Genomic DNA, 19,938 nt, shown 5'->3' on the forward strand with positions numbered 1-19,938 from the left:
TTGGGCCCGGTCTTGGCGAATCTTCCTCAGTACCCGAGGAATCAAAGGTATGGGAGGAAACGCGTAAAGGAACTGATTTCCCCAACTCAACTGAAACGAGTCCCCCAAGGCTCCTTGCATCGGATACTGGAGACTGCAGAATGCCGGGCAGTGAGCATTCTCGCGAGTGGGAAACAGGTCCACACGAGGAGTCCCCCACGTCTGAAAGACGTGTCGAACCACCTCCGGGTGAAGCCTCCACTCGTGGTCGGCCGAGAACTGCCGACAGACTGTCAGCACGCACGTTCAGAACATCGGCCAGATGATTCGCCATCAGACAGACCAGAGGCGCAGAGCCTCTCTGCAGAGACACTGCGACCCTACTCCTCCCTGCTTGTTGACATACCACATCACGGTGGTGTTGTCCGTCAGGACCTGAACCGACCGACCGCGAAGGGACGGGAGGAAGGCCTTGAGTGCCAAACGAATCGCCCATAACTCTAGAAGGTTGATGTGAAGCAACCTTTCCTCTGGAGACCAAAGACCTTTGACCTCCAGATCCCCCAGATGAGCACCCCACCCTAGAGTGGATGCATCCGTAATCACTGAGGCCACCAGGGAGGCAGATGAAAAGGCTTTCCCTGAGAAAGATTGCCTTCCACGCTCCACCAAGATAGATCTGCCGCAGTTTCTCTAGAGATCCTCACAGACTCCCTGAGATCTCCGTTGTGTTGATACCATTGCCTGCGGAGGCACCACTGGAGCGCCCTCATGTGCCAGCGTGCATGGTTAACCAACAGAATGCAAGAAGCCATCAGACCGAGCAGGCGAAGGACCTTTAGGACTGGAACGACCGCTCCATTGAAAAATAAAGGAATAATTTCCTGTATGTCGCAAATCCTTTGAGGAGGAGGGAATGCACGACATACAGTTGTGTCCAGTACTGCACCTATGAACAGGATGCGCTGAGAGGGCACCAGGTGAGACTTGGGTACATTTATTGAAAAACCCAACCGGTACAACAACTGAGTTGTCGCCTGCAGATGCTGGAGCACTTTCTCAGATGACTCTGCCTTGATCAGCCAGTCGTCCAAATAGGGGAATACTGGAACCCCTGATCTTCTGAGATGTGCAGCCACCACCGCCATCACCTTGGTGAAGAATCGAGGCGCAGTAGTAATTCCAAAAGGAAGGACCGCAAACTGATAATGTTGCGATACCACCGTAAAACGGAGATACTTCCTGTGCGACTTCAGGATTGGGATGTGAAAATATGCATCCTGCAAGTCGAGCGCACCATCCAGTCTTCTTCCAGCAGCGCCTGAAGAACCTGCGCAAGGATGAGCATCTTGAACTTCTCTTGTTTCAGATAAAGATTCAAGATCCTGAGATCCAGGAGTGGACGAAGTCTGCCATCCTTCTTGGGAATCAGGAAATACCAGGAGTAGCATCCCTGATCCCTTTCCTGCTCTGGAACCACCTCTATCGCACCCTTTCTTAATAGTGTCTGCACTTCCTCCTGCAGAAGCAAGAGGTGTTCCTCCGTGCAAAAACCTTGGCAAGGAGGGTAATTGGGAGGAAATTCCCGAAAGGGAAGAGCATACCCATTTTCTAAGAGATTGAGAACCCAAAGATCTGATGTAACCGATTCCCAATCCTGTAGAAAACGGGTAAGCCGACCACCCACCGAACCCATATGATCCTGAATGGCGGATGTAGGGCTGCTTTTCTGAGGCTGGGGGGGTGGAGGAGGAGGAGGCCTGTCGACCTCTAGGACAAGCTCTTTGTTTACTCCTGTACAAGGGATGCTGCTGCTGACCTTGCCGATAGGAGCGAAAGGAAGAGCGTCCGAATCCTCTAAACCTTCTGGTAGAAGAACCCCTGGTCTGAAGCCCAAAGATTTGGCAGTAGCCCTACTGCCCTTAAATCTTTCCAAGGCAGCATCAGCTTTTTTACCAAAGAGTCCAGCACCATCAAACGGCAGATATAACAAAGCAGCCTGAACATCTGCTGAAAAATCCAAAGATTTCAGCCAAGCTTATCTTCTTGTGGCAACCGCAGTACCCATGATGCGTGCCACCGAATCCGCAGTGTCCAGTCCACCTTGTATTACCTGACGAGCCGCTGCCTCCGTTAGCACCTCTTCAAAATCCTTCCTGCTGTGATCAGGGATCTTAGGTGCCAGAAGACGCAGTGTGTCCATGAGAGCATGTACATATCTCCCCATAAGGCAAGTGGCATTGGTTGACTAAAACTTTATTGACTAATGCCATACTCGCAGAAGAAAAGGTCTTTTTAGCAACCTGATCTTGTTTCTTTGCATCTTTATCCCCAGGCACTTGAGGAAATGCACTCAGTCTTTTTGGAACAGGCTGCCTGGATTACTAAACTTTCAGGTGCAGGATGAGAAGTCAGAAAAGCAGGGTCTTCAGGAGCGACCCTGTACCTTCTTGCCACACTCCTGGAAACGGCTGGTGCTGTAAGTGGCTTTTGCCAAACTTCCATAATAGGCTCCGTTAAAGCTTCATTAAAGGGGAGTAACTATTCCACCACAGAACTGGGTGAATGCAAAACCTCAGTTAGTAGATTGGATTTAAATTCTACTGTTGGTAGAGTCCAATTCAAAAGTTCCGCTGCCTTCCTCATGACCAAGTGATAAGGCTGAACGTCTTTTGAAGGGGCTTCAGACACAGAAGGTAACTCCCACTCTGGAGAAAACTCCAGGCCACTAGCCTCCGCCAGTTTATCAAAACTGTCATCTTCAAGCTCACCCTCTTCCATTTCAGCTTGAGCTTCTGTATATCTCTGTTCTTCTATGAGGCGTTGAGCCTCCCTCCTGGACCTTTCTTTCACACGCCACGCCGTCGGATCCATCAACGACTCCGACGGAGCCGGAACCGACGTCGGTATCGAATCCGATGGCATAGTGGCTTGGTCTCGAGGTCGACTCGGAGCAGACGACGTCGGTATCGGCGTCGACTACCTCGGCGGAGCCGGGTATTGCCACGGCGGTGTCTGAGTCGGAATGTATGGCATAAATGGAGCCGGAGCATAGGAGTGTGGAACCCCTAAATTGATGGCTAGTGGACCCATGGGACCCGAAGGCGCACCAGAGGGGTACCAAGCCCTTGAAAACACACCATACATAGCGTTCAAAAACGCTGATGGGTTTTGGCCCGGGGCTGGAAATGGTGGCTGAAGACCCTATGGCTGGCCTTGAGGTGGTTCCGAATTCGGTTCTTCCACAGGCGCAGAATTCTCACCAACCGGAACTTCTTCCTCATCCTCACGGGCCGGGGACGGCGCCGGAGAATGTAACGGAGCCGGAACCTGCGACTCCGAAGGCGACGCCTCACCTTCCGGATCCAAGTCTTCCTCCAGAGGAACCACCTTCGAACGTACCTTCTTGGGTGACTTCGACCTAGAGTCCGAATCCCTACCGGAGTGACGTCGGGACTCATGTCTTCTTTTCTTATGCTTCTTCCTGGACTTCGAAGCACGATCGGATGATGACTTCGAAAACGACTCCACTCGAGGCCTTGATCTCGACCTCGCCCTTCTCGAATGAGACCTCGAAGACTTTTTCCCTCTCAGCTTCGCCACCAGAAGTTTGGTCTCTCTCTCTCGCAGAGCCTTTGGGTTCATCTTCCGACATGAAGAACATTCATCAACATCATGATCTGAACTTAGACACCAGATGCAATCTTCGTGCGGGTCCGTAATTGACATCATTTTCCCACACTCTCTGCAAGGCTTGAAGCTGGTCTTCTATGTCGACATCGCGAAGGACCCAAAGTAACAGAAAAGTGAAGAAAATAGCAGCAAAGTTACTAAGAGGCTACAGAGACTCCCCGAAACCGTTAGCGTCGACGACGCGGAAAAAAGGGAACGGACGTCATCACGCCAGCGTGAGCCTATTGTAGGGTCGCAGACGTCACCGGAGTCGCGTGCGATGCCGTGCCTCTATGACATCGTCCACGTCCACATCAGCGCGAAGCTACAAAAGAATTTCCGAATGTTGCGGACGCAAGGGGGATATTCACAAGGTGAGGAATCCACTGGCAGATGTATCTATCAGAAATCCTGTGCATTCTAGTCTGTGTAAGCCATATGCTGTCTTCTCCGGCAGTCCCGAACCGTAACAAATGCTTTCTTCCTCGTTGGTCCCTCTCCCTTTAATTTTAAAAGCTGTACCCCAGCAGCACAGCTGACCGCGACCTAGTGCCTCTTTCAACTGCCATCCTCTCTGGTATACTTAACAAGCATTTGCAATGCAATACGTCTCACACTTTGCGAGTTTGAGCTATTGGCATTATGACAATTCCTTTTATTTATGTTTTTAAAACCTAAATAAAAGGCAGTGTCATTTACAATGCCAACAGCTTAAACCTGCGTTAATGCGAGACCTTTTGCATTGCAAATGCTTGTCGTCATGGTCAACCCTACTTTTTGCCACTGGTACTAATGTTTTTAGACTAATGTGCACTGGGTCCATGCTAACCAGGCCCCAGTGCCAGTGCTCTTTCCATTAAAAACAAGGTAAAATGGTCTCATTGTATTACAATTGGCACACACTTTAGCACCCCTCTAAGTCCCTAGTAAACGGTACCCCGGGGACTAGGGTAGGGGTACTAAGGAGGGCCCCCAAGTGCTGCAGCATGCATTATGCCACCCTGTGGGACCCCCCCCAAACAAACTGCATGTAGTCTGTCATTGCAGGTTATGTGACATGGGAAAACCATGTGTGAAAACACAACATGGCAAACTCACTGTGTGGCATGCCAAAGTCACTGTATATAATATAAGTAAGTCACCCCTACAGCAGGCCTTAGAGTGGGTGCATTATATTTTATGTGAGGGCAAATCTGCATAAGCAGATGTACAGTTCTATTACTAGATAGTGCAAGTGAACAGGGAAGCCATCTTAAAGTATGTACTGGGCACTGGTCATTATGAGTTACCCAGCCCCATAATGGCTTCACTGAAACGTATGTTTAGTATCAAACACAGTGTCTTAATAAATCCATACCGATTCTAGGATTGAATTTATTATGGCAGGTCTATAAAAAATGTTCAAAGACTCCCTCACCGGCACGGCTCACTGCCGCTAGTCCAAGTGTCTATATGTTCGATTTTGAATATGCTACTTACCAGTATGCATCTGTTCTTGGCATGTAGGGCTGCTGACATTCATATCTATAGCATAGATCGCCGCCTAGTGTTGGGTCCGGATGATTGCACCTTGTTGTCCTGGAAGAGTCTTCGAAGTATCACGAGATAGATGGCTCATCCCCTGGACTACAGTGCGCAGGGGCATCGACTCCATCCTTAGATTGTTTTTAACCATTGTGGCAAAGATGGAGTGCAATAGTGTAAACGATGACCATGTGTAAGAGTATGTGTAAGAATAAGAAGTCTGCAACCGCTACGGGCGCCGGGGAGGAGGACGGGCGATATGAATGTTTAGCAGCCCTACATGCCAAGAACAGATGCATACTGGTAAGTAGCATATTCAGTTCGAGGCATGTGGGCTGCTGAATTCATATCTATAGCATAGAATACATAGCAGTCCCTCCACTAACGGCGGCTGCCCGTGCCAGTTGCAGAAGCCTGAAAAAGTGTTCGAAGAACAGCCTGCCCTATAGCTGCCTGCTGCTTGGAATGTACGTCTACACAGTAATGCTTAGTGAACGTATGTGGTGTAGACCATGTGGCTGCTCTACATGTCTCTTCCAAAGGAATATTGCCTAGGAACGCCATGGAGGCCCCCAACTTGCGCGTGGAGTGGGCCCTGGGGGGGACCGTTAAAGTGCGCTTAGCCTTGTGATAGCAAATTTGAATGCACTTAACGATCCATCTGGCAATTCCTGCTTTGGAAATGGGGTTGCCTTTGTGCTGGGCTGAGAAGGCAACAAAGAGCTGTTGTGTTTTCCTGAAATCTTTTGTTCTGTCAATATAGTACATTAGCGCTCTTTTGACATCAAGAGTGTGGAGCATTCTTTCGGCGACAGTTTCGAGGTTTGGAAAGAATGCGGGCAGTTCTATGGTTTGATTGATATGAAACTGCGACACCACCTTTGGAAGAAACTTAGGGTTAGTGCGCAGCACAACCCTGTTGGAATGAATCTGAATAAATGGCTCTTGGACAGTGAGCGCCTGCAGCTCACTGACTCGCCGTAGAGAAGTGATGGCAATGAGAAAAGCCACTTTCCATGTCAAGAATTGAATCTCACAGGAATGGAGAGGCTCAAAAGGGGGCCCATCAACCTGGTGAGGACCACGTTGATGTTCCACACAGGAGCTGGCGGGGTCCTGGGAGGGATGACCCGCTTCAGCCCTTCCAGGAAGGCTTTAATGGCAGGCACTCTGAAAACAGAGAGATGCTGCCTGTTTTGGAGATAAGCCGCTATGGCGGATAAGTGTATCCGAATGGAAGCATATGCCAGATTGCATTTGTAGAGATGTAACAAATAGCAGATGATATCTGGAATGGATGCATCTAGCGGGTAGATATTGTGGGTAGTACAGTAAATGACAAACCGCTTCCATTTAGCTGCATAGCAAGCTCGGGTAGTGGGCTTTCTAGCCTCCCGGATGATGTCCATGCATTCAGGAGGCAAGTTGAGGTAGCCAAATTCTAAGACTTCAGGAGCCAGATCGCCAGGTTGAGCTGTTGCGGGTCTGGATGCTGAATGTCGCCATGTTTCTGCGTCAAAAGCCTGGGTGTGAGGCGCAGCCTTTGATGCGGCACCACGGAAAGTTCCAGAAACGTGGTGTACCATTGGTTGGCGTGCCCATGTTGGAGCAACCAGGATGAGCGTCATCGAGTGTTGCTTGAGCTTTCTTGCCACCAGCGGGATTAGAGGCGCTGGGGGAAAAGCGTACGCAAATTTGCCTGACCAGTTCATCCATATCGCATTGCCCTGCGACTGCGGGTGAGGGAACCTGGCGGCAAAGTGTTGGCATTTTGCGTTTTCCTTTGTGGCAAACAGGTCTATCTGTGGATGACCCCACCGCTGGAAGTACGGGCGGAGCACTGATGGATGTAGCTCCCACTCGTGCATTTGGTGGCTGTACCTGCTGAGCAGATCCGCCATCTGATTGTCCTTGCCCGGGAGGCGTTCCGCCATGAGGAAGATGTTCCGCTGAATGGCCCACTTCCACATGCTCTGAGCCAGATGAGACAACTGTGGAGTGTGTGTACCTCCCTGCTTTTGAATGTAGTACATGGCCGTCATGTTGTCCGTCCGGATCAACACGACTTTGTTGCACAGATGTACTTGGAACGCCTTCAATGCCATGAAGATCGCCATCAGCTCTAGGTAGTTGATGTGCATCTTTTGTTGCTGCGTCGTCCATAGTCCCTGCACTGTGTAGTGGAGCACATGAGCTCCCCACCCCTGGAGAGATGCGTCCGTCGTCAGGATAATCTGTGGCACAGGCTCTTGAAACAGTCGGCCCTTGCAAAGGTTGTGTGGATTCCACCAATGCAGAGAGCTGTATGCCCGACCGGTCACCAACACTAGGTCTTTCAACTGTCCGTGAGCCTGATTCCATTGACGTGCCAAGCACTCTTGGAGCGGACGTATACGGAGCCTCGCGTGTGGGACAATGAAGATGCAGGAGGCCATCATGCCTATCAACTGCATGAACACTCTCGCAGGCAGTGAGTGTTGTGGTCTGAACTGTAGGATTAGCGACTGCATGTTGCTTATCCTCGCTGGGTTCGGCTGAGCTGTAGCCGCCAACGTGTCTATCGTCGCGCCTAAATACTGCCGCACATGTGCTGGCTGAAGGTGCGACTTTGGATAGTTGAGCGAAAACCCCAGACTGTGAAGAAGGTGAATGGTGTGGGACATGTCGGCCGCGCACTGCTGGGCCGACTTTGCTTGAACAAGCCAGTCGTCCAGGTAAGGGTAGACATGGACGTTCTGTCTCCTGAGGTGCGCCGCCACTGTCGCCAGACATTTGGTAAATACTCTGGGGGCTGTGGTCACCCCGAAAGGAAGGACTTTGAATTGGTAATGCTTGTTTTGAATGGTGAACCTGAGGTATTTCCTGTGGGAGCGGTGGAGTGGGATGTGAAAGTAGGCATCCTTGAGGTCTAAGGTCGCGAGAAAGTCTCCTTTGTTCAGCAATGGAAGAACCTGTTGCAGTGTTAGCATGTGGAAATGTTCTGAGAGGATGTACCCGTTCAGGGGCCGTAGGTCCAGAATCGGTCGGAGTGTGCCGTCCTTTTTCGGGATTAAGAAGTACAGGGAATATACCCCTGTGCCTTCTTCCTCCACCGGCACGAGCTCTATTGCGCCCTTTTGCAGCATGGCCAGAACCTCCTGCTGCAATAAGTGCAAATGCTCTTGTGACATAGGACGTTGCTTTGGGGGCATGTTGGGTGGAGTGTCTGTCAGCTCTAAACAATAGCCGAACTGGATAAGTTGCTTGACCCACCTGTCCGTGGTGATGGAGTGCCACACTGACAGGAACCGCTGGAGTCTCCCCCCGACAGGTGTTGGGTGGTCGGGGGGCAGTGACAGGGAGTCACTGCTTGTTGGTGGCAGAGGAACGGGAACTGTTGTTGCCTCTGCCCTTTGAGCTGTTGCCCCGGTATCCTCCTCTACTCTGTTTGGGGTAGGATGACTGCGCCCCACTTTTGTTGAACTGCGACTGCTGTGACATTTGGCCTCTGGTAACAACCCGATTGCCTGAGCGATGAAAAGTGTTCCCACGAAACTGCTGTGACTGTAGAGCCCCAATGGACTTGGCAGTCTCAGTATCTTTTTGAATTTTTTCTAGTGTGGTGTCGACTTCAGGACCAAACAGCCTGTCGGGGTTGACTGGTTGGTTGAGGATGGTTGTTTGTATTTCTGGCTTGAACTCGGAAATTCTGAGCCAAGCCTGTCTCCTCAGCATCACGCTAGTATTGATTGCCCTAGCTGCTGTATCAGCAACGTCAAGGGCGCACTTGATAGCAGCATTGGAAATGAGTTTGCCCTCTTGTATAAGCATCTCAGCCCCTTCCTTGTATTGGTCTGGCAGGTGTTGCAACAGGGTCTCTAGGGTGTCATAATGTGCCCTGTCGTATCTGGCCAACAGCGCCTGTGTGTTTGAAATGCGCCAGATGTTGGCCGCCTGTGCTGCTACCCTCTTCCCTGACGCCTCTAGCACTTTTGACTCTTTGTCCGGGGGAGGAGCTTCACCCGTGGTTTGAGAGTTAGCTCGTTTGCGAGCATTAGAGACCACCAAAGAGTCCAGCGGCAGTTGGCCCCTTATATACGTTGGATCGCCAGGTGCCGGTCTGTATTTCTTCTCAATCCGAGGGTTAACAACCCTAGCTCTCGTGGGTTCCTTTAAAAATGTCCGCAGCATGCTTCTATGCTTCCAGTGAGTTATAAGAATTTCTACTGCTTTCTGAGCATTAAAACAGTTTCTAAAACAAACTTTGTGTTGTTTCTCATGTTTCTAATGCTTATTATTATTACATGTATGGTGGAAATTCTACACAGCATATTTCAGCTCTGTTTTTATTGGCTGCTATTGCATGTTATATATATATATATGTATTTATATATATATGAGTATATATATGTGGGGCACATATAATATAGTGTTTCCGGGGTCCCACACATGGGCGGGAATATTCTAATGCTTATGACTATTGATGAGGATCCCCTGGAAGAGAACTGAAATTTTAGTTTCTTTAGAACTGGAATCAGCTCTGAAGATGACAAGGAAGATACCCACATTGTAGTACTGTGATGCACAGTCTCAGAATGGTCACAGGAGCAGATTGTTTCCTTGAGAAAGTAGAGGAATTATTTACTATGTGTTTCTGATGATTAAGGAATCCTGGGTTCTATGGCTTAAATAACTAAGCTGAAAGCAGCGACAATGTGTCCAGTATTTTAAAAGCAACAAAACAAATTTATAGTCAAGAAATGAAACACAAAATTACAAAACCAATTTAGAAGGAGAATTCTACTTACAAGTATGCATCTGTTCTTGGCATGTAGAGCTGCAGAATATCATACTTTTGCATAGATCGCCATCTGGTGTTGCTATAGTGGTCGGGCGTCTTGCTTCTTTGATAATGTTCATACAGTCCGGTGGGAGGTTAAGGTAACCAAACTCTAGGACTTCAAGAGCCAGATCGCTAGATTCAGTTGTGCTGGATCTGGGTGCCATATGTCTCCATGGTTCTGCATTAGCAGTGTTGGGGAGAGATGTAATTTTTGGTGTGGAACTACTGAGAGTTCGAGGAGTGTTGTGAACCATGGTTGCCGTGCCCATGTGGGAGCAACTAGGATCATTTTGAGAGACTGTTGATTGAGCTTGCGTACTACTAGCGGAATGAGTGGGAGTGTCGGAAAAGCATACGCAAATCTACCTGACCAGTTCATCCATATCGCATTGCCCGTGGAAAACGGGTGTGGAAAACGGACGGTGAAGGATGGGCATTTTGCGTTTACGGCAAACAGATCTATGTCTGGGTGGCCCCACATGTGGAAAAATGGTTGAAGAACTTGAGGATGAAGTTCCCATTCGTGGATCTTGTGCGTCTGATGACTTAGCAGATCCGCAATCTGATTGTGCACTCCTGGAAGATGTTCTGCCAGAAGATATATATTTTGTGGAATGGCCCATCTCCATATACTTTGAGCTAGCTGAGACAGCTGCAAAGAGTGTGTTCCGCCTTGTTTTTGTATGACTTTAACACTAGAAATATTGCTAGTAATTCTAGGTGATTAATGTGGAGCAGTTTTTGTTGGGTGGTCCACTTGCCCTGATTTGTGTGGTTTAGGAGATGGGCTCCCCAGCCGGGAGCAATGCATCCACTGTTAGCACTATCTGTGGAACTGGCTCTAGGGAACTGCTGCCCTCTGGAAAGATTTGTGTGTTCCACCACTGCAGAGAGCGATGTGTGCGGCTGTCCACCAACACCAGATCTGCAAGTTGACCTTGAGCCTGATTCCACTGACGTGCTAAGCATGCTTGTAGGGGGCGCATCTGAAGTCTTGCGTGAGGTACAATGAAAATGCAAGAGGCCATCATTCCTATGAGCTGCATAAACACTCGAGCTGGAAGGGAGTGTTGTGGTTGAAATTTTGTGATGAGGGTTTGCATACTTGCTATCCTGGCTGTATTAAGGTATGCTAGAGCTTTGGAAGTGTCTATCGTGGCCCCTAGATACTGATGTAGGTAGGAAGGCTGCAGATTGACTTGGCGTGGTTGATTATGAACCCCAAGTGGTGTAGCAGTAGAATAATTTGGTGAGTGTGATGAACACACTGACTGTGGGACTTGGCTTTTTTCCCCGCAAGTCATCCATTTATGCAAACACATGGATCTGCTGTCTTCGCAAGTGTGCAGCTACTACCGCGAGACACTTTGTGAAGACCCTGGGAGGCTGTGGTTACCCCGAATGGGAGAACCTTGAACTGATAGTGTTGGCCGTCCATGGGGAATCTTGGATATTTCCTGTGAGCAGGGTGTATGGGAATAAGGGAGTAGGCGTCCTTGAGATCTAATGTTGCAAGGAAGTCGCCTTGTTGAAGTAGTGGAAGGACTTGAAGAGTGATCATGCGAAAGTGATCTGACTGTATGTAGAAATTGAGAGGTCTGAGGTCCAGTATTGGTCTGAGAGTACCATCCTTTTTGGGGATTAGAAACTGTAGGGAGTAAACTCCAGTCCCTTGATGCTCTAGGGGAACTGGTTCTATTGCATGCTTTTGAAGCAGTGAGAGAACTTCCTGTTTGAGGAGCGTTAGATGTTCTCTGGACATGGGACGTTGTTTGGGCAGTGTGTTGGGGAGAGGAGGGGTAGTTGCAGCAAGTTCCAGGCAGTAACCATACTGGATAATTTGTCTAAACCCACTTGTCTGCAGTGATGGAATTCCAGACAGGTAGGAACTGTGAGTCTCCCTTCGACCGGAGTGGAATGGTCTGAATGTAGTGGAGGAAAGTCACTGTTTGTTAGTGGGGCAGGTGAGAGTGTTGTTACCTCGGTCTCTCCCTTTGTTGTTATTTCCCCTGTACCCACCTCTGAAATATCCCTTGTTGGGGGATGTTTGTATGGGACTTTTGTAGGAGGAGGAAGCAGCAACTGTACTGATGTTTTTGGATGCACCCCTATAAAAGGAGCTACAAAAGGAGCCTCGTTTCGCTGGAGACTGTAATGCTCCCATATATTTTGCAGTCTGTCTTTTTTCATTTTCTCTAATGTGTCTACAGCTGGGCAAAAAAGTTGTTCCTGATTTAACAGCGGATTGAGGATAGTAGTTTGCACTTCTTGTTTGAAACCCGAAATGCACAACCATGCATGCCCTCGCAAATATAGACTAGTGTTCATTGATCTAGATGCAGTGTCTGCTGCATCGAGGGCACATTTAATGGATGCGTTTGTTATTAATTTGCCCTCCTGAATCAAATCATTGGCTTTGGCCTTGTATTGGTCAGGCAGATGCTGCATTAGGCCCTCAAGCTGGTCGTAGTGAGCCCTATCTATCTGGCAAGTAATGCTTGTGCATTAGCTATCCTCCAGTGATTAGCTGCTCGGGAGGCAACTCGTTTGCCAGAAGCGTCCAGCAGTTTTGACTCTTTGTCTGGAGGTGGAGCATCACCTGATTTTGGGAGTTAGCCCGCTTCCTAGCATTGGTCACTACCAGGAAATATATGGGGAGTTGACCTTTAATGTAGGTGGGATCATTAGGAGTGGGTTTATATTTTATATCAATCCGAGGATTGAGAATCCTGGTCCTGACAGGGTCTTTGAACATGTCTGGAGCAGGGTTGATGACACCTTTTAGCATGGGTAATGTTTGTACTGTTCTTTGTGACTGTGCAAAAGTGTCTACCAGGAAGTCTTCCCCTGTGGGGTCTGAATGCATTTGCACACCATGATATTGGGCAGCCCTATCGATAAGCTGACTAAAGCCAATGTTGTCGTCTGGGGGAGATGGTCTGGTTGGGCATGCCTCTGAATCAGGAAGGTCTGGAGGATCTACAGGGTGATTGTACTCATCCCATGTGTCATGTGGTATGTCAGTGTCATCAGGATCATTATTTCCACCCCCTAGTTCATCATCATCCTGTGGTGGTGGTGAGTATGGCGGAAGTATAGGAGACTTTGGAGGAGAGAAAGGCTTAGTAGGAAGAACAGGAGAAGAGGGTGTAAATGGTGAAGTTGCAAAGACCTTTTTCTTCACAGACAACTCAGGAATGTGTGGGGTGTCCAATGTTCTCTTGTTGTGGGGATACTGATAATATGGCCTGTTTTAGGGTCCACATGCAGTGTTATCTGTTCCGTATCGATGGGATCTGGTAGAAACCGTTCCTCCTCATTGTGTGGTTTCGGCACTGATTTTTTCTGTTCTGAATGTGGTTTAGATTTGTGCTCTGGAGCCTTTGAAGGGGTTTTTAGGTCCTTCGGCTTCGAGTCCGAAATCGTTTTCAGATCTGAAGGTTTTTGAAGGGTCTTCGGGTCTGAGGCGTTTTGGTCTTTCGGTGCAAAAGTACTTGACACCGAGGCGCCTTTTTATTGACAGCGGGATATGTTCCTGCTTTTGGTGCAGACGGTGCTTTTGGCGCACTGATGGTGCAGCTTGCTCGGTGCGGAGCAGCCGGAAGGCTTTTCCTTTGTCTTCGGAGCCGGGCCTGGAGGCGGGCCTTCTTAAGTGTTCTTTCGGTCTCGACTGAGGCCTTCAGGCGAAGTTTTGACTGGAGCCTTCTTTTTGGGTGGGGTAGGATCAGGGGCAGCTGTACTCACTCGTTGACCTGGAGTGATGTGGTCATCTGAGTCGTCATCGGCCTCGGATACGATGTCGAGCTCCTGTGAATCTTCTGCCTCTGGGACGTCAAGCCTTTATCGTAAGATATCCTCTGGCACCGGTGCCAATCGTTGCGCCATGACGTGTCGTCGAGCCCGGCGATCATGGATAGAAAGGGAGGTGCAGACCTGGCAATATTTCTCTTCGTGCTCTGGCGAGAGACAAAGGTTGCACACCTTGTGATGGTCGCTGAGTGGAAATTTAGCTCCACACTGGGGGCATTTTTTAAATGGAGTCCTTTCCATTAGCCGTATGCCCGAATGGTCTCGATAAGCCCAGCGGCCCGCATCGACGACCGGAATTGGGAATTCTTGAGTTAGCGCGTCAAAGCACGCGAACTAAACAATAAAGATTTGTGATGTTTTGCACGGCGAAAAAGGTCTGGAAAAACGGTACCGAACCGGAGCGCCGAAGTTGCATCCGAACCCGATGGCGAAATAAAACAATCTAAGGATGGAGTCGATGCACATGCGCACTATCGTCCAAAGGAGGAGTCACCTATCTCATGACTACAAAGGCTTCTTCCAAGACAACAAGGTGCAGGCTTCCGAGCCCAACACCAGATGGCGATCTATGCAAAAGTATGAATTTTGCAGCTCATATGACTCGAACATAAGATAGACTGAATGATTCAAATTATGCGAAAATAAAAATTGGCTAAAACAATCAGGAGTTAAGATTCTTTAAAGAAAATGCATAGAGCATCCAAAGAAAACAACGGGGAAGCCAAAATGAACTCCTGCATCAGCAAAATGCTCGGTCTTACACAAATCGTGACAGTGTGGAAGAGCCCTTCATCCTCTAGGCTGAGAAACCATATGCTCTACAAACCTTCTGGAGCTCTAATAGGGGAAACCCAGATCACATGTGCACATGATCAAACATCCTAACTCCACTTTAACAGTACGAATGTCAGTTTCGAAGTCACTTCTAAAGCACCCATCTGTTCAGAAGCTTCTCTGGGCAATCCAAGCCACAGATCAAAGAGGGAAGCTGCCTTATCTTCCCACACTGCCTCAGGGCCACAACCAAAGGTCCAATCACACTAGGCTTGCTGATTTGTCCTTCCAAATAGCCATCTTGTCCTGGATTCCCCATTGAAGCTCAAGAAACCAGCTGATCTGAACCGTGAGAATAGTTTGCAGCACTTGGGTAGGGGGAATAACAGGATACAAGGCCCCAGTGTGCTCCTAGGTATTAGCAATCAGACTTCCTAGTCTTGTCCAAGTGTAGTAGTGTTCTTATTCTCAATTAAATGGGGCTTGAAAAATAGATTAGTAACCCAGCAGTGTTGGAGGGCCTCAAAACTTTACTCAGTAAGTGTCCACCATTAAGTCTTAGGGCTGAAAAAAATCCCAGGTAGCATGGTTCTTTGAAGGTTTCCACGTTGTCTGCAGACTGACTCTGTTGCTGGAACTCCTCCAGCAAGGACACATACTGAATTGGTAAAAATCAGGTACCCTGCTCTCCCCAGTAGTGGGAAACCTATTAACACTGGTTCTGTTCCCATTATGATCCCACTACTTCTCTCGAGCGATGCAAGCCTGGTAACAGGCCAGTTTCAAAACCATACACACTCACTCTGCTTCAACATAAATCATTGACAGGTTCTATCTGGCATTTTGTGTGGTCATTTGTATCGTCTTCCCTCCTCACATTCCTCAGATAAATGGAGGTGGATGTTCATGTAATTAATTCCACTTGTCTTGCAACTAGGAATACAACATTGGGCAGCTACCCCAAATGTCACCTTGGGCTCAGGCAGATCCCATTAACAAATTGCTGCACGAGCCTGGTACCCAGGGTATTGGTGCTGGGGGGCTCTCTGGGGTTCTAGTGGATCAAAACTCGCTGGGGAGATGAGGATGACCTCTGGAAGCCAGGAAGTCCTTCTCCTGGGGTGCTGCTCTGTGGACCCGGTGATCAGCAGAACGGTGTACTGGGCAGATGCGGTCAGTGTCTGCAGACTGCATGGAAGTAGCTCCTCCACTTCAAGGGAGATGCTGACTGGATAGCAAAGTGCTGGCAGCCCTTCAAGGCATTATGAGGTTGCACAGCTGCTGGACGAGTTGAGTCTCTGCAATTGTTGGGACAGCAGCAGGCATAGTTTGGCACCAATGTCGGAGATGGGCAGCAGTTCTGGTCGGCTCTTTGTCCATCTTCTGTTCCTAGTAGCCACATCTAAATTTAGGGGTGTTTACGAGAGTGTAAGGTAGTAGTCCATGGGCTACTTACCACTGGGGCGACTACACCACCTATATGACCACTTCCGCTAGGAGTGAGCATAAACTTTCCAAAAAAAGGATGGTGAAACTCTTCCTTTGTTGTTCACTTCAGGTAGCCCACCTTTGGGGTGTGACTAGCCTGAGAGTGAACAAGCCTTCTGACTAGCTAGTTTTCCTGCTTGTCCTGGTGCCAAATGGGTCTCAGGGCAGGGGGGTGGCATTCCCAGGACTGGAAGGAATCCAAGGTTGCATACCAAAGGTGGCAAAGGCTTTGAAGCCGCTGGCCTCGATATGCTAAAACATTAGCCCTCCTGCTGGAGGAGGTGTGAACACCTTCCTCCGGGGCAGACTGTTTCTGATCTCAGAACGCGAAGACACTCACCAGCACGGGGTCCGAAACTTGTCTGTGGTGGCAGGCTGGACACTACCAGTCAGCCGACACACTAGATACTGGTAGGTTTTTCAGGGGCACCTCTAAGGTGTTCTCTGGGTTCCTGCCATAATAAATCTAGCACTAGCAAGAGCCTAAGGCCAATGGGCTGGCCCAGAGACTTTCAGAGGGCCCAATAACCCCTAACTCCAGCATCTTGCTTACTTCAGATTTGATGCTCTCCTTAACTTGGTCAGACAGATCTTTGTTTTGACAGGCAAGCTGTCCCCAGTGTCCACATCATGGGTACACCAGTGTGTCTGGCCAGGGGTCGAAGAGAAGAGCCCAGCATACTGTTGCAGGACATGCCTAGAGTCAGTCTGCTGTTGGGCAGTGAGGGTTTCTGAGTAGATATCGCCATAAACTGACCCATCTTTTGGACTGTAAGAGAGGAGATCAAGGAGAGGATCACTTTCTGTCTTCTGATCCTCATCAGTGACCAACAGCATGGACATCCTAAGCCCTGTCACTGAAAGGTTTCAGGAGGTTCACATGGATCACCCTCTTGGGGTGCCTGCTAGTAGCTAGGTCTAACAAGAAGGTAACCTCACTTTTCTTCAAGGATAGGGTAAGGGCCACTCCATCTGTCTAAGAGGGCCATGGGTGCAACTGGCCCCAAAACCCACCCATTTTGTCCAGGCAGAAACTCCATCACTGCAGCTTTTTGATCATACCACAGCTTCTGGAGCAGTTGGCTGGCCTCAAGATGTTTTGATGCCTTTTCCACGTACTCTGCCATCCAAGAGTGGGGGCTAGGCACATAGTACACCACACCTAGTTTAGGTTCATGGTGAGGCCTCGCTCAACCTTCTTTTAAGCAGAGCAGGTGGACCCCTCACAGGCATGACAAGAGGACATCCCATATCCACAACCCCAGGACCTGCAATGATGACATCAAACCCTCGCAAGACCTCTGCGACTCACTCGCCTCGTTCTTCCACCGCAAGATCACCGACATACACAACAGCTTCAGTGCACAGACCACGCACCCAACCACCGAACCAGAGCCCCCCACCACCACCCTCTGCACCTGGACCCCGGTCAGCACCGAAGACAACACCCGCATGATGAACACCATCCACTCCGGCTCCCCAACCGACCCCTGTCCACACCACATCCTCAACAAAGCCGACTCCATCATCGCACCCCAACTCCAGGACATCATTTTTTTTTTTTTGTTTTGTTTTTTGAAAACCTTTATTGATATCAAAAGAAGACAAATCGAGGCCCACAACCAAGCCGGCCGGCCGCAGTGTACAAAACAGTCAGGAGTCATCAGGCAAATAGTACACAATCAATCAATACAAAGCAGAGGCCGTACAATCGCAATAGGGGAGAAGAAATACAGAAACTAAAGGGCAAAAACACAGGAGTAAAGAAGGCTTAATTTTACAATAAGGGGAGAGGACGTATGACAGGCACACTTGCAATACGGAGACATCCGACATCCCGTAATCAACCTCAACATTAAGAAGGGGGCATGGGGCAAAATATCAGGGGGACAACACAATGCAGTCAAGAAATCAGGATATGTGAGATACAGTCAGCCCCTGAGCATTATCCTCGCAACACGCCCACCACCCGGGACACTACCAAGCCAGAACAGAGGGATCGGAAGACAATGCATGAAAACCCGCCCGTCACAGTACCCTCTGGGACGCAGGAAGGAAAAAGGGAAGGGGGACTAGATAGGGGGGGGAAGAGGAAGGGAAAGGAATATGGAGGGAAGAAAAACCGAATAAAAAAGGGATAAGGAAATATGAAAAAAGAAAGGTGAAAGACACGCCGACACGGCTCCCCGTGGTGGGAGGACAGGAGACAAAAGGATTAGCGGCCCAAGTGGGGCATGGCAATCGGATAGAAAGACAGCCGAAATGTAGCAGGAGGAGTAACGATGCCATACCCCCACCCGAAACACACCATAGGAGGTCGGGACAGACACGGCCTCACGAAAAAGAGATACAAAAGGGCCATAGAACCAGAAGACAAGAACCCAACCCACCCGTCCCACCCTGCACCCCTGTAGAAGGCTACGGCCTACCCTTCAAACAGCGTGCCTGTCGCCCTAAACCAGAACCCGTAATATAGCAAGAAGAAAGAAAGAAAAACGAGACAAAAAGGCCACAAAAGCGGAGAAAGAAAACAGGAGGGAGGAGCAGAATAACTATAATACAAACGGTAGGCCACAGCCCTCCGCCCAACCCGACAAGTACAATCAAAAACAGACCAGGACGACACCCCATCACGCGCCACAAAATATTAGAAGAAGGGGACCTCCCACCCCTCTACGATCAGAGACAATTGTGCAACGAAATCGCATACCGGGAATCAAGCAGAAGTCGTACATTTCACCCCCAACCCTTCCGAGCGACAAACCCCACCCACCACAGGGCAATGTACAACCACATACCAAATACGAAATCAGCATATAATCGAGTGGAATGGTGACTAGCATAGCTACGTGGGGGGTAGATAGATCGAAAAGTGAGCAGTAGTCCAAACTGAAAGTATCGATGCATCAAAAATCGAAGCACGAGCCATGAGAAACAGGAGTTCAGTTGCGCCACTGGAGCGGGCGAGGTGGTCCCAATTTTAAACACAGGTAAAGTCATCGAAGCAGGTGCAGGAGTAAGTCCACCCATAATTCCAGGCAACAATGTCGAACAGGGTCGCAGTACAGCATCCGAGTCCCCGGGGTCCGAACCTTGAAAAGCAGGACGCCCCAAAGTCACCAGCACACTACACGATCTTCGATCAGTGGTGGAGACACTCAGGTCAATCGAGGGGGGTGAGGCAATGGAGGCATCGAAACAAGAGGGCGACAAGAAGAAACGGCCGCCCAAAATGGCGGCGGATCGTGGCGGACCCACCGAGACGCCCATGGCCAGGGAAGCGTGCAGGGATCTGAGGGCTTCCAGGATATCTCTGACTGTCGGCTCACGCCCACCAGATCCGATCCCCACACAATCAGGCAACTCGGGCCCGCCGCCACAGGGTGACTCTCGTTCCAGAGGGCCGGCCGCCATTTCGTGAATCAGCCCAATCGCCGCCCACGAGGACCCCCGGAAATAACAGTTCTCAAATGTAGGACTTTACAAGCGCCGAGGGTCCCAGCAAGGGCGGCTTCGATGCCAAAAGGATGTCCGCCCAAAACGGGTCTCCGCCCGCAACTGCACCGGTGCCCCAAACAAGCGGAGTCCGGGCCCCGAGGACCAGGGCCGTCTGACAAAGCAGCGGCGGGGGGACCCCCCTCTCAGAATCGGGTCCCGGGGCTTTCCACCCACGTCGGCCACGCGACCACCAGGGCAGGTCCGGTTCAGGATCGCCGGGATCTTCGCACATCAGCTCCCAACACTGGTTCTCGCTCTCGGCCGAGGCCGAGAGCCGTCGGATCCCACCGGCCAGGTCCCGGTCCAAGTCTCGCAGAGGCCCCGATCTCTCGGAGGCCAGAACTCCGGAGCCACTGCACGTCGAGACCCCG

The 19,938-nt window shown here is 49.8% G+C and overlaps 1 protein-coding gene across 2 annotated transcripts in view; it reads right to left on the minus strand.

Annotated features, from left to right (window-relative positions):
- PPP1R12C (protein phosphatase 1 regulatory subunit 12C) overlaps positions 1 to 19,938 on the minus strand; it is a 1,267,429-nt gene that overhangs the window by 254,590 nt on the left and 992,901 nt on the right. The gene's annotated exons all lie outside the window — the stretch shown is intronic.

The sequence above is a fragment of the Lissotriton helveticus genome, chromosome 7 (genome assembly GCF_964261635.1).
Source record: "Lissotriton helveticus chromosome 7, aLisHel1.1, whole genome shotgun sequence".
Classification (NCBI taxonomy): Eukaryota; Metazoa; Chordata; class Amphibia; order Caudata; family Salamandridae; genus Lissotriton; species Lissotriton helveticus.